The sequence below is a fragment of the Heteronotia binoei genome, chromosome 11, assembly GCF_032191835.1.
Source record: "Heteronotia binoei isolate CCM8104 ecotype False Entrance Well chromosome 11, APGP_CSIRO_Hbin_v1, whole genome shotgun sequence".
In the NCBI taxonomy this organism is placed as follows: domain Eukaryota; kingdom Metazoa; phylum Chordata; class Lepidosauria; order Squamata; family Gekkonidae; genus Heteronotia; species Heteronotia binoei.
Window position 1 is genome coordinate 60420527 of NC_083233.1, and position 15910 is coordinate 60436436.

Genomic DNA, 15910 nt, shown 5'->3' on the forward strand with positions numbered 1-15910 from the left:
AGAATGGGCCCATATGGTAAGGTTTAGGGTTAGGGTTAGAGTTCAGGATACACTTATGTTTGGGTGAATATTGGGGTCTGATTTAGGGTTGGGTAAGATGTATTTTTAATATCACACTGAATGGTACACTATTGATGGAGAAAAATTTTGGTTGTTTTTCCATTCTCCATTATAGCCTATGAGATTCATTAGAATGAATGGGCCCATATGGTAAGGGATAGGTTTAGGGTTAGAGTTCAGGGCACACTTATGTTTGGGTGAATATTGGGGTTGGGTTTAGGGTTGGATAAGATGTATTTTTAATATCACACTGAATGGTACACTATTGATGGAGAAAAATTTTGGATGTTTTTCCATTCAACATTATAGCCTATGAGAATCATTAGAATGAATGGGCCAATATGGTAAGGGTTAGGGTTAGGGTTAGAGTTCAGGGCACACTTATGTTTGGGTGAATATTGGGGTTGGGTTTAGGGTTGGATAAGATGTATTTTTAATATCACACTGAATGGTACACTCTTGATGGGGAAGAAGTTTGGATGTTTTTCCATTCTCCATTATACCCTATGAGATTCATTAGAATGAATGGGCCCATATGGTAAGGGTTAGGGTTAGAGTTCAGGGCACACTTATGTTTGGGTGAATATTGGGGTTGGGTTTAGGGTTGGATAAGATGTATTTTTAATATCACACTGAATGGTACACTCTTGATGGGGAAAAATTTTGGATGTTTTTCCATTCTCCATTATAGCCTATGAGATTCATCAGAATGAATGGGCCCATATGGTAAGGGTTAGGGTTAGAGTTCAGGGCACACTTATGTTTGGGTGAATATTGGGGTTGGGTTTAAGGTTGGATAAGATGTATTTCTAATATCACACTAAATGGTACACTCTTGATGGGGAAAAATTTTGGATGTTTTTCCATTCTCCATTATAGCCTATGAGATTCATTAGAATGAATGGGCCCATATGGTAAGGGATAGGTTTAGGGTTAGAGTTCAGGGCACACTTATGTTTGGGTGAATATTGGGGTTGGGTTTAGGGTTGGATAAGATGTAGTTTTAATATCACACTTAATGGTACACTCTTGATGGGGAAGAATTTTGGATGTTTTTCCATTCTCCATTATAGCCTATGAGATTCATTAGAATGAATGGGCCCATATGGTAAGGGTTAGGGTTAGGGTTAGAGTTCAGGACACACATATGTTCGGTTTAAAATTGGGGTCTGATTTAGGGTTGGGTAAGATGTATTTTTAATATCACACTGAATGGTACATTATTGATGGAGAAAAATTTTGGATGTTTTTCCATTCTCCATTATAGCCTATGAGATTCATTAGAATGAATGGGCCCATATGGTAAGGGTTAGGGTTAGGGTTAGAGTTCAGGACACACATATGTTCGGTTTAAAATTGGGGTCTGATTTAGGGTTGGGTAAGATGTATTTTTAATATCACACTGAATGGTACACTATTGATGGAGAAAAATTTTGGATGTTTTTCCATTCTCCATTATAGCCTATGAGATTCATTAGAATGAATGGGCCCATATGGTAAGGGTTAGGGTTAGGGTTAGAGTTCAGGGCACACTTATGTTTGGGTGAATATTGGGGTTGGGTTTAGGGTTGGATAAGATGTATTTTTAATATCACACTGAATGGTACACTCTTGATGGGGAAAAATTTTGGATGTTTTTCCATTCTCCATTATAGCCTATGAGATTCATTAGAATGAATGGGCCCATATGGTAAGGGTTAGGGTTAGGGTTAGAGTTCAGGGCACACTTATGTTTGGGTGAATATTGGGGTTGGGTTTAGGGTTGGATAAGATGTATTTTTAATATAACACTGAATGGTACACTCTTGATGGGGAAAAATTTTGGATGTTTTTCCATTCTCCATTATAGCCTATGAGATTCATTAGAATGAATGGGCCCATATGGTAAGGGTTAGGGTTAGAGTTCAGGGCACACTTATGTTTGGGTGAATATTGGGGTTGGGTTTAGGGTTGGATAAGATGTATTTTTAATATCACACTGAATGGTACACTCTTGATGGGGAAAAATTTTGGATGTTTTTCCATTCTCCATTATAGCCTATGAGATTCATTAGAATGAATGGGCCCATATGGTAAGGGTTAGGGTTAGGGTTAGAGTTCAGGACACACATATGTTCGGTTTAAAATTGGGGTGTGATTTAGGGTTGGGTAAGATGTATTTTTAATATCACACTGAATGGTACACTATTGATGGAGAAAAATTTTGGATGTTTTTCCATTCTCCATTATAGCCTTTGAGATTCATGAGAATGAATGGGCCCATATGGTAAGGGTTAGGGTTAGGGTTAGAGTTCAGGGCACACTTATGTTTGGGTGAATATTAGGGTTGGGTTTAGGGTTGGATAAGATGTATTTTTAATATCACACTGAATGGTACACTCTTGATGGGGAAAAATTTTGGATGTTTTTCCATTCTCCATTATAGCCTATGAGATTCATTAGAATGAATGGGCCTATATGGTAAGGGTTAGGGTTAGGGTTAGAGTTCAGGGCACACTTATGTTTGGGTGAATATTGGGGTTGGGTTTAGGGTTGGATAAGATGTATTTTTAATATCACACTGAATGGTACACTCTTGATGGGGAAAAATTTTGGATGTTTTTCCATTCTCCATTATAGCCTATGAGATTCATTAGAATGAATGGGCCCATATGGTAAGGGTTAGGGTTAGGGTTAGAGTTCAGGACACACTTATGTTTGGGTGAATATTGGGGTGTGATTTAGGATTGGGTAAGATGTATTTTTAATATCACACTGAATGGTACACTATTGATGGAGAAAAATTTTGGATGTTTTTCCATTCTCCATTATAGCCTATGAGATTCATTAGAATGAATGGGCCCATATGGTAAGGGTTAGGGTTAGGGTTAGAGTTCAGGGCACACTTATGTTTGGGTGAATATTGGGGTTGGGTTTAGGGTTGGATAAGATGTATTTTTAATATCACACTGAATGGTACACTCTTGATGGGGAAAAATTTTGGATGTTTTTCCATTCTCCATTATAGCCTATGAGATTCATTAGAATGAATGGGCCCATATGGTAAGGGTTAGGGTTAGGGTTAGAGTTCAGGGCACACTTATGTTTGGGTGAATATTGGGGTTGGGTTTAGGGTTGGATAAGATGTATTTTTAATATCACACTGAATGGTACACTCTTGATGGGGAAAAATTTTGGATGTTTTCCCATTCTCCATTATAGCCTATGAGATTCATTAGAATGAATGGGCCCATATGGTAAGGGTTAGGGTTAGGGTTAGAGTTCAGGGCAAACTTATGTTTGGGTGAATATTGGGGTTGGGTTTAGGGTTGGATAAGATGTATTTTTAATATCACACTGAATGGTACACTCTTGATGGGGAAAAATTTTGGATGTTTTTCCATTCTCCATTATAGCCTATGAGATTCATTAGAATGAATGGGCCCATATGGTAAGGGTTAGGGTTAGGGTTAGAGTTCAGGACACACTTATGTTTGGGTGAATATTGGGGTCTGATTTAGGGTTAGGTAAGATGTATTTTTAATATCACACTGAATGGTACACTATTGATGGAGAAAATTTTTTAATGTTTTTCCATTCTCCATTATAGCCTATGAGATTCATTAGAATGAATGGGCCCATATGGTAAGGGTTAGGGTGAGGGTTAGAGTTCAAGACACACATATGTTCGGTTTAAAATTGGGGTCTGATTTAGGGTTGGGTAAGATGTATTTTTAATATCACACAGAATGGTACACTATTGATGGAGAAAAATTTTGGATGTTTTTCCATTCTCCATTATAGCCTATGAGATTCATTAGAATGAATGGGCCCATATGGTAAGGGTTAGGGTTAGGGTTAGAGTTCAGGGCACACTTATATTTGGGTGAATATTGGGGTTGGGTTTAGGGTTGGATAAGATGTATTTTTAATATCACACTGAATGGTACACTCTTGATGGGGAAAAATTTTGGATGTTTTTCCATTCCCCATTATAGCCTATGAGATTCATTAGAATGAATGGGCCCATATGGTAAGGGTTAGGGTTAGGGTTAGAGTTCAGGACACACTTATGTTTGGGTGAATATTGGGGTCTGATTTAGGGTTAGGTAAGATGTATTTTTAATATCACACTGAATGGTACACTATTGATGGAGAAAATTTTTTAATGTTTTTCCATTCTCCATTATAGCCTATGAGATTCATTAGAATGAATGGGGCCATATGGTAAGGGTTAGGGTTAGGGTTAGAGTTCAAGACACACATATGTTCGGTTTAAAATTGGGGTCTGATTTAGGGTTGGGTAAGATGTATTTTTAATATCACACAGAATGGTACACTATTGATGGAGAAAAATTTTGGATGTTTTTCCATTCTCCATTATAGCCTATGAGATTCATTAGAATGAATGGGCCCATATGGTAAGGGTTAGGGTTAGGGTTAGAGTTCAGGGCACACTTATGTTTGGGTGAATATTGGGGTTGGGTTTAGGGTTGGATAAGATGTATTTTTAATATCACACTGAATGGTACACTCTTGATGGGGAAAAATTTTGGATGTTTTTCCATTCTCCATTATAGCCTATGAGATTCATTAGACTGAATGGGCCCATATGGTAAGGTTTAGGGTTAGGGTTAGAGTTCAGGACACACATATGTTCGGTTTAAAATTGGGGTGTGATTTAGGGTTGGGTAAGATGTATTTTTAATATCACACTGAATGGTACACTATTGATGGAGAAAAATTTTGGATGTTTTTCCATTCTCCATTATAGCCTATGAGATTCATGAGAATGAATGGGCCCATATGGTAAGGGTTAGGGTTAGGGTTAGAGTTCAGGGCACACTTATGTTTGGGTGAATATTAGGGTTGGGTTTAGGGTTGGATAAGATGTATTTTTAATATCACACTGAATGGTACACTCTTGATGGGGAAAAATTTTGGATGTTTTTCCATTCTCCATTATAGCCTATGAGATTCATTAGAATGAATGGGCCCATATGGTAAGGGTTAGGGTTAGGGTTAGAGTTCAGGGCACACTTATGTTTGGGTGAATATTGGGGTTGGGTTTAGGGTTGGATAAGATGTATTTTTAATATCACACTGAATGGTACACTCTTGATGGGGAAAAATTTTGGATGTTTTTCCATTCTCCATTATAGCCTATGAGATTCATTAGAATGAATGGGCCAATATGGTAAGGGTTAGGGTTAGGGTTAGAGTTCAGGGCACACTTATGTTTGGGTGAATATTGGGGTTGGGTTTAGGGTTGGATAAGATGTATTTTTAATATCACACTGAATGGTACACTCTTGATGGGGAAAAATTTTGGATGTTTTTCCATTCTCCATTATAGCCTATGAGATTCATTAGAATGAATGGGCCCATATGGTAAGGGTTAGGGTTAGGGTTAGAGTTCAGGACACACTTATGTTTGGGTGAATATTGGGGTGTGATTTAGGATTGGGTAAGATGTATTTTTAATATCACACTGAATGGTACACTATTGATGGAGAAAAATTTTGGATGTTTTTCCATTCTCCATTATAGCCTATGAGATTCATTAGAATGAATGGGCCCATATGGTAAGGGTTAGGGTTAGGGTTAAAGTTCAGGGCACACTTATGTTTGGGTGAATATTAGGGTTGGGTTTAGGGTTGGATAAGATGTATTTTTAATATCACACTGAATGGTACACTCTTGATGGGGAAAAATTTTGGATGTTTTTCCATTCTCCATTATAGCCTATGAGATTCATTAGAATGAATGGGCCCATATGGTAAGGGTTAGGGTTAGGGTTATAGTTCAAGACACACATATGTTCGGTTTAAAATTGGGGTCTGATTTAGGGTTGGGTAAAATGTATTTTTAATATCACACAGAATGGTACACTATTGATGGAGAAAAATTTTGGATGTTTTTCCATTCTCCATTATAGCCTATGAGATTCATTAGAATGAATGGGCCCATATGGTAAGGGTTAGGGTTAGGGTTAGAGTTCAGGGCACACTTATGTTTGGGTGAATATTGGGGTTGGGTTTAGGGTTGGATAAGATGTATTTTTAATATCACACTGAATGGTACACTCTTGATGGGGAAAAATTTTGGATGTTTTTCCATTCTCCATTATAGCCTATGAGATTCATTAGAATGAATGGGCCCATATGGTAAGGGTTAGGGTTAGAGTTCAGGGCACACTTATGTTTGGGTGAATATTGGGGTTGGGTTTAGGGTTGGATAAGATGTATTTTTAATATCACACTGAATGGTACACTCTTGATGGGGAAAAATTTTGGATGTTTTTCCATTCTCCATTATAGCCTATGAGATTCATTAGAATGAATGGGCCCATATGGTAAGGGTTAGGGTTAGGGTTAGAGTTCAGGACACACTTATGTTTGGGTGAATATTGGGGTCTGATTTAGGGTTAGGTAAGATGTATTTTTAATATCACACTGAATGGTACACTATTGATGGAGAAAATTTTTTAATGTTTTTCCATTCTCCATTATAGCCTATGAGATTCATTAGAATGAATGGGCCCATATGGTAAGGGTTAGGGTTAGGGTTAGAGTTCAAGACACACATATGTTCGGTTTAAAATTGGGGTCTGATTTAGGGTTGGGTAAGATGTATTTTTAATATCACACAGAATGGTACACTATTGATGGAGAAAAATTTTGGATGTTTTTCCATTCTCCATTATAGCCTATGAGATTCATTAGAATGAATGGGCCCATATGGTAAGGGTTAGGGTTAGGGTTAGAGTTCAGGGCACACTTATATTTGGGTGAATATTGGGGTTGGGTTTAGGGTTGGATAAGATGTATTTTTAATATCACACTGAATGGTACACTCTTGATGGGGAAAAATTTTGGATGTTTTTCCATTCCCCATTATAGCCTATGAGATTCATTAGAATGAATGGGCCCATATGGTAAGGGTTAGGGTTAGGGTTAGAGTTCAGGACACACTTATGTTTGGGTGAATATTGGGGTCTGATTTAGGGTTAGGTAAGATGTATTTTTAATATCACACTGAATGGTACACTATTGATGGAGAAAATTTTTTAATGTTTTTCCATTCTCCATTATAGCCTATGAGATTCATTAGAATGAATGGGGCCATATGGTAAGGGTTAGGGTTAGGGTTAGAGTTCAAGACACACATATGTTCGGTTTAAAATTGGGGTCTGATTTAGGGTTGGGTAAAATGTATTTTTAATATCACACAGAATGGTACACTATTGATGGAGAAAAATTTTGGATGTTTTTCCATTCTCCATTATAGCCTATGAGATTCATTAGAATGAATGGGCCCATATGGTAAGGGTTAGGGTTAGGGTTAGAGTTCAGGGCACACTTATGTTTGGGTGAATATTGGGGTTGGGTTTAGGGTTGGATAAGATGTATTTTTAATATCACACTGAATGGTACACTCTTGATGGGGAAAAATTTTGGATGTTTTTCCATTCTCCATTATAGCCTATGAGATTCATTAGAATGAATGGGCCCATATGGTAAGGGTTAGGGTTAGAGTTCAGGGCACACTTATGTTTGGGTGAATATTGGGGTTGGGTTTAGGGTTGGATAAGATGTATTTTTAATATCACACTGAATGGTACACTCTTGATGGGGAAAAATTTTGGATGTTTTTCCATTCTCCATTATAGCCTATGAGATTCATTAGACTGAATGGGCCCATATGGTAAGGTTTAGGGTTAGGGTTAGAGTTCAGGACACACATATGTTCGGTTTAAAATTGGGGTGTGATTTAGGGTTGGGTAAGATGTATTTTTAATATCACACTGAATGGTACACTATTGATGGAGAAAAATTTTGGATGTTTTTCCATTCTCCATTATAGCCTATGAGATTCATGAGAATGAATGGGCCCATATGGTAAGGGTTAGGGTTAGGGTTAGAGTTCAGGGCACACTTATGTTTGGGTGAATATTAGGGTTGGGTTTAGGGTTGGATAAGATGTATTTTTAATATCACACTGAATGGTACACTCTTGATGGGGAAAAATTTTGGATGTTTTTCCATTCTCCATTATAGCCTATGAGATTCATTAGAATGAATGGGCCCATATGGTAAGGGTTAGGGTTAGGGTTAGAGTTCAGGGCACACTTATGTTTGGGTGAATATTGGGGTTGGGTTTAGGGTTGGATAAGATGTATTTTTAATATCACACTGAATGGTACACTCTTGATGGGGAAAATTTTTGGATGTTTTTCCATTCTCCATTATAGCCTATGAGATTCATTAGAATGAATGGGCCCATATGGTAAGGGTTAGGGTTAGGGTTAGAGTTCAGGGCACACTTATGTTTGGGTGAATATTGGGGTTGGGTTTAGGGTTGGATAAGATGTATTTTTAATATCACACTGAATGGTACACTCTTGATGGGGAAAAATTTTGGATGTTTTTCCATTCTCCATTATAGCCTATGAGATTCATTAGAATGAATGGGCCCATATGGTAAGGGTTAGGGTTAGGGTTAGAGTTCAGGACACACTTATGTTTGGGTGAATATTGGGGTGTGATTTAGGATTGGGTAAGATGTATTTTTAATATCACACTGAATGGTACACTATTGATGGAGAAAAATTTTGGATGTTTTTCCATTCTCCATTATAGCCTATGAGATTCATTAGAATGAATGGGCCCATATGGTAAGGGTTAGGGTTAGGGTTAGAGTTCAGGGCACACTTATGTTTGGGTGAATATTAGGGTTGGGTTTAGGGTTGGATAAGATGTATTTTTAATATCACACTGAATGGTACACTCTTGATGGGGAAAAATTTTGGATGTTTTTCCATTCTCCATTATAGCCTATGAGATTCATTAGAATGAATGGGCCCATATGGTAAGGGTTAGGGTTAGGGTTAGAGTTCAGGGCACACTTATGTTTGGGTGAATATTGGGGTTGGGTTTAGGGTTGGATAAGATGTATTTTTAATATCACACTGAATGGTACACTCTTGATGGGGAAAAATTTTGGATGTTTTTCCATTCTCCATTATAGCCTATGAGATTCATTAGAATGAATGGGCCCATATGGTAAGGGTTAGGGTTAGGGTTAGAGTTCAGGGCACACTTATGTTTGGGTGAATATTGGGGTTGGGTTTAGGGTTGGATAAGATGTATTTTTAATATCACACTGAATGGTACACTCTTGATGGGGAAAAATTTTGGATGTTTTTCCATTCTCCATTATAGCCTATGAGATTCATTAGAATGAATGGGCCCATATGGTAAGGGTTAGGGTTAGGGTTAGAGTTCAGGACACACTTATGTTTGGGTGAATATTGGGGTCTGATTTAGGGTTAGGTAAGATGTATTTTTAATATCACACTGAATGGTACACTATTGATGGAGAAAATTTTTTAATGTTTTTCCATTCTCCATTATAGCCTATGAGATTCATTAGAATGAATGGGCCCATATGGTAAGGGTTAGGGTTAGGGTTAGAGTTCAAGACACACATATGTTCGGTTTAAAATTGGGGTCTGATTTAGGGTTGGGTAAGATGTATTTTTAATATCACACAGAATGGTACACTATTGATGGAGAAAAATTTTGGATGTTTTCCCATTCTCCATTATAGCCTATGAGATTCATTAGAATGAATGGGCCCATATGGTAAGGGTTAGGGTTAGGGTTAGAGTTCAGGGCACACTTATGTTTGGGTGAATATTGGGGTTGGGTTTAGGGTTGGATAAGATGTATTTTTAATATCACACTGAATGGTACACTCTTGATGGGGAAAAATTTTGGATGTTTTTCCATTCTCCATTATAGCCTATGAGATTCATTAGAATGAATGGGCCCATATGGTAAGGGTTAGGGTTAGGGTTAGAGTTCAGGGCACACTTATGTTTGGGTGAATATTGGGGTTGGGTTTAGGGTTGGATAAGATGTATTTTTAATATCACACTGAATGGTACACTCTTGATGGGGAAAAATTTTGGATGTTTTTCCATTCTCCATTATAGCCTATGAGATTCATTAGAATGAATGGGCCCATATGGTAAGGGTTAGGTTTAGGGTTAGAGTTCAGGGCACACTTATGTTTGGGTGAATATTGGGGTTGGGTTTAGGGTTGGATAAGATGTATTTTTAATATCACACTGAATGGTACACTCTTGATGGGGAAAAATTTTGGATGTTTTTCCATTCTCCATTATAGCCTATGAGATTCATTAGAATGAATGGGCCCATATGGTAAGGGTTAGGGTTAGGGTTAGAGTTCAGGACACACTTATGTTTGGGTGAATATTGGGGTGTGATTTAGGGTTGGGTAAGATGTATTTTTAATATCACACTGAATGGTACACTATTGATGGAGAAAAATTTTGGATGTTTTTCCATTCTCCATTATAGCCTATGAGATTCATTAGAATGAATGGGCCCATATGGTAAGGGTTAGGGTTAGGGTTAGAGTTCAGGGCACACTTATGTTTGGGTGAATATTAGGGTTGGGTTTAGGGTTGGATAAGATGTATTTTTAATATCACACTGAATGGTACACTCTTGATGGGGAAAAATTTTGGATGTTTTTCCATTCTCCATTATAGCCTATGAGATTCATTAGAATGAATGGGCCCATATGTTAAGGGTTAGGGTTAGGGTGAGAGTTCAGGGCACACTTATGTTTGGGTGAATATTGGGGTTGGGTTTAGGGTTGGATAAGATGTATTTTTAATATCACACTGAATGGTACACTCTTGATGGGGAAAAATTTTGGATGTTTTTCCATTCTCCATTATAGCCTATGAGATTCATTAGAATGAATGGGCCCATATGGTAAGGGTTAGGGTTAGGGTTAGAGTTCAGGGCACACTTATGTTTGGGTGAATATTGGGGTTGGGTTTAGGGTTGGATAAGATGTATTTTTAATATCACACTGAATGGTACACTCTTGATGGGGAAAAATTTTGGATGTTTTTCCATTCTCCATTATAGCCTATGAGATTCATTAGAATGAATGGGCCCATATGGTAAGGGTTAGGGTTAGGGTTAGAGTTCAGGACACACTTATGTTTGGGTGAATATTGGGGTCTGATTTAGGGTTAGGTAAGATGTATTTTTAATATCACACTGAATGGTACACTATTGATGGAGAAAATTTTTTAATGTTTTTCCATTCTCCATTATAGCCTATGAGATTCATTAGAATGAATGGGCCCATATGGTAAGGGTTAGGGTTAGGGTTAGAGTTCAAGACACACATATGTTCGGTTTAAAATTGGGGTCTGATTTAGGGTTGGGTAAGATGTATTTTTAATATCACACTGAATGGTACACTATTGATGGAGAAAAATTTTGGATGTTTTTCCATTCTCAATTATAGCCTATGAGATTCATTAGAATGAATGGGCCCATTTGGTAAGGGTTAGGGTTAGGGTTAGAGTTCAGGGCACACTTATGTTTGGGTGAATATTGGGGTTGGGTTTAGGGTTGGATAAGATGTATTTTTAATATCACACTGAATGGTACACTCTTGATGGGGAAAAATTTTGGATGTTTTTCCATTCTCCATTATAGCCTATGAGATTCATTAGAATGAATGGGCCCATATGGTAAGGGTTAGGGTTTGGGTTAGAGTTCAGGGCACACTTATGTTTGGGTGAATATTGGGGTTGGGTTTAGGGTTGGATAAGATGTATTTTTAATATCACACTGAATGGTACACTCTTGATGGGGAAAAATTTTGGATGTTTTTCCATTCTCCATTATAGCCTATGAGATTCATTAGAATGAATGGGCCCATATGGTAAGGGTTAGGGTTAGGGTTAGAGTTCAGGACACACATATGTTCGGTTTAAAATTGGGGTCTGATTTAGGGTTGGGTAAGATTTATTTTTAATATCACACTGAATGGTACACTATTGATGGAGAAAAATTTTGGATGTTTTCCCATTCTCCATTATAGCCTATGAGATTCATTAGAATGAATGGGCCCATATGGTAAGGGTTAGGGTTAGGGTTAGAGTTCAGGGCACACTTATGTTTGGGTGAATATTGGGGTTGGGTTTAGGGTTGGATAAGATGTATTTTTAATATCACACTGAATGGTACACTCTTGATGGGGAAAAATTTTGGATGTTTTTCCATTCTCCATTATAGCCTATGAGATTCATTAGAATGAATGGGCCCATATGGTAAGGGTTAGGGTTAGGGTTAGAGTTCAGGGCACACTTATGTTTGGGTGAATATTGGGGTTGGGTTTAGGGTTGGATAAGATGTATTTTTAATATCACACTGAATGGTACACTCTTGATGGGGAAAAATTTTGGATGTTTTTCCATTCTCCATTATAGCCTATGAGATTCATTAGAATGAATGGGCCCATATGGTAAGGGTTAGGTTTAGGGTTAGAGTTCAGGGCACACTTATATTTGGGTGAATATTGGGGTTGGGTTTAGGGTTGGATAAGATGTATTTTTAATATCACACTGAATGGTACACTCTTGATGGGGAAAAATTTTGGATGTTTTTCCATTCTCCATTATAGCCTATGAGATTCATTAGAATGAATGGGCCCATATGGTAAGGGTTAGGGTTAGGGTTAGAGTTCAGGACACACTTATGTTTGGGTGAATATTGGGGTGTGATTTAGGGTTGGGTAAGATGTATTTTTAATATCACACTGAATGGTACACTATTGATGGAGAAAAATTTTGGATGTTTTTCCATTCTCCATTATAGCCTATGAGATTCATTAGAATGAATGGGCCCATATGGTAAGGGTTAGGGTTAGGGTTAGAGTTCAGGGCACACTTATGTTTGGGTGAATATTAGGGTTGGGTTTAGGGTTGGATAAGATGTATTTTTAATATCACACTGAATGGTACACTCTTGATGGGGAAAAATTTTGGATGTTTTTCCATTCTCCATTATAGCCTATGAGATTCATTAGAATGAATGGGCCCATATGTTAAGGGTTAGGGTTAGGGTGAGAGTTCAGGGCACACTTATGTTTGGGTGAATATTGGGGTTGGGTTTAGGGTTGGATAAGATGTATTTTTAATATCACACTGAATGGTACACTCTTGATGGGGAAAAATTTTGGATGTTTTTCCATTCTCCATTATAGCCTATGAGATTCATTAGAATGAATGGGCCCATATGGTAAGGGTTAGGGTTAGGGTTAGAGTTCAGGGCACACTTATGTTTGGGTGAATATTGGGGTTGGGTTTAGGGTTGGATAAGATGTATTTTTAATATCACACTGAATGGTACACTCTTGATGGGGAAAAATTTTGGATGTTTTTCCATTCTCCATTATAGCCTATGAGATTCATTAGAATGAATGGGCCCATATGGTAAGGGTTAGGGTTAGGGTTAGAGTTCAGGACACACTTATGTTTGGGTGAATATTGGGGTCTGATTTAGGGTTAGGTAAGATGTATTTTTAATATCACACTGAATGGTACACTCTTGATGGGGAAAAATTTTGGATGTTTTTCCATTCTCCATTATAGCCTATGAGATTCATTAGAATGAATGGGCCCATATGGTAAGGGTTAGGGTTAGGGTTAGAGTTCAGGGCACACTTATGTTTGGGTGAATATTGGGGTTGGGTTTAGGGTTGGATAAGATGTATTTTTAATATCACACTGAATGGTACACTCTTGATGGGGAAAAATTTTGGATGTTTTTCCATTCTCCATTATAGCCTATGAGATTCATTAGAATGAATGGGCCCATATGGTAAGGGTTAGGGTTAGGGTTAGAGTTCAGGACACACTTATGTTTGGGTGAATATTGGGGTCTGATTTAGGGTTAGGTAAGATGTATTTTTAATATCACACTGAATGGTACACTATTGATGGAGAAAATTTTTTAATGTTTTTCCATTCTCCATTATACCCTATGAGATTCATTAGAATGAATGGGCCCATATGGTAAGGGTTAGGGTTAGGGTTAGAGTTCAAGACACACATATGTTCGGTTTAAAATTGGGGTCTGATTTAGGGTTGGGTAAGATGTATTTTTAATATCACACAGAATGGTACACTATTGATGGAGAAAAATTTTGGATGTTTTTCCATTCTCCATTATAGCCTATGAGATGCTTTAGAATGAATGGGCCCATATGGTAAGGGTTTAGGGTTAGGGTTAGAGTTCAGGGCACACTTATGTTTGGGTGAATATTGGGGTTGGGTTTAGGGTTGGATAAGATGTATTTTTAATATCACACTGAATGGTACACTCTTGATGGGGAAAAATTTTGGATGTTTTTCCATTCTCCATTATAGCCTATGAGATTCATTAGAATGAATGGGCCCATATGGTAAGGGTTAGGGTTAGGGTTAGAGTTCAGGACACACATATGTTCGGTTTAAAATTGGGGTCTGATTTAGTGTTGGGTAAGATGTATTTTTAATATCACACTGAATGGTACACTATTGATGGAGAAAAATTTTGGATGTTTTTCCATTCTCCATTATAGCCTATGAGATTCATTAGAATGAATGGGCCCATATGGTAAGGGTTAGGGTTAGGGTTAGAGTTCAGGGCACACTTATGTTTGGGTGAATATTGGGGTTGGGTTTAGGGTTGGATAAGATGTATTTTTAATATCACACTGAATGGTACACTCTTGATGGGGAAAAATTTTGGATGTTTTTCCATTCTCCATTATAGCCTATGAGATTCATTAGAATGAATGGGCCCATATGGTAAGGGTTAGGGTTAGGGTTAGAGTTCAGGGCACACTTATGTTTGGGTGAATATTGGGGTTGGGTTTAGGGTTGGATAAGATGTATTTTTAATATCACACTGAATGGTACACTCTTGATGGGGAAAAATTTTGGATGTTTTTCCATTCTCCATTATAGCCTATGAGATTCATTAGAATGAATGGGCCCATATGGTAAGGGTTAGGGTTAGGGTTAGAGTTCAGGACACACTTATGTTTGGGTGAATATTGGGGTCTGATTTAGGGTTAGGTAAGATGTATTTTTAATATCACACTGAATGGTACACTATTGATGGAGAAAATTTTTTAATGTTTTTCCATTCTCCATTATAGCCTATGAGATTCATTAGAATGAATGGGCCCATATGGTAAGGGTTAGGGTTAGGGTTAGAGTTCAAGACACACATATGTTCGGTTTAAAATTGGGGTCTGATTTAGGGTTGGGTAAGATGTATTTTTAATATCACACTGAATGGTACACTATTGATGGAGAAAAATTTTGGATGTTTTTCCATTCTCCATTATAGCCTATGAGATTCATTAGAATGAATGGGCCCATATGGTAAGGGTTAGGGTTAGGGTTAGAGTTCAGGGCACACTTATGTTTGGGTGAATATTGGGGTTGGGTTTAGGGTTGGATAAGATGTATTTTTAATATCACACTGAATGGTACACTCTTGATGGGGAAAAATTTTGGATGTTTTTCCATTCTCCATTATAGCCTATGAGATTCATTAGAATGAATGGGCCCATATGGTAAGGGTTAGGGTTTGGGTTAGAGTTCAGGGCACACTTATGTTTGGGTGAATATTGGGGTTGGGTTTAGGGTTGGATAAGATGTATTTTTAATATCACACTGAATGGTACACTCTTGATGGGGAAAAATTTTGGATGTTTTTCCATTCTCCATTATAGCCTATGAGATTCATTAGAATGAATGGGCCCATATGGTAAGGGTTAGGGTTAGGGTTAGAGTTCAGGACACACATATGTTCGGTTTAAAATTGGGGTCTGATTTAGGGTTGGGTAAGATTTATTTTTAATATCACACTGAATGGTACACTATTGATGGAGAAAAATTTTGGATGTTTTTCCATTCTCCATTATAGCCTATGAGATTCATTAGAATGAATGGGCCCATATGGTAAGGGTTAGGGTT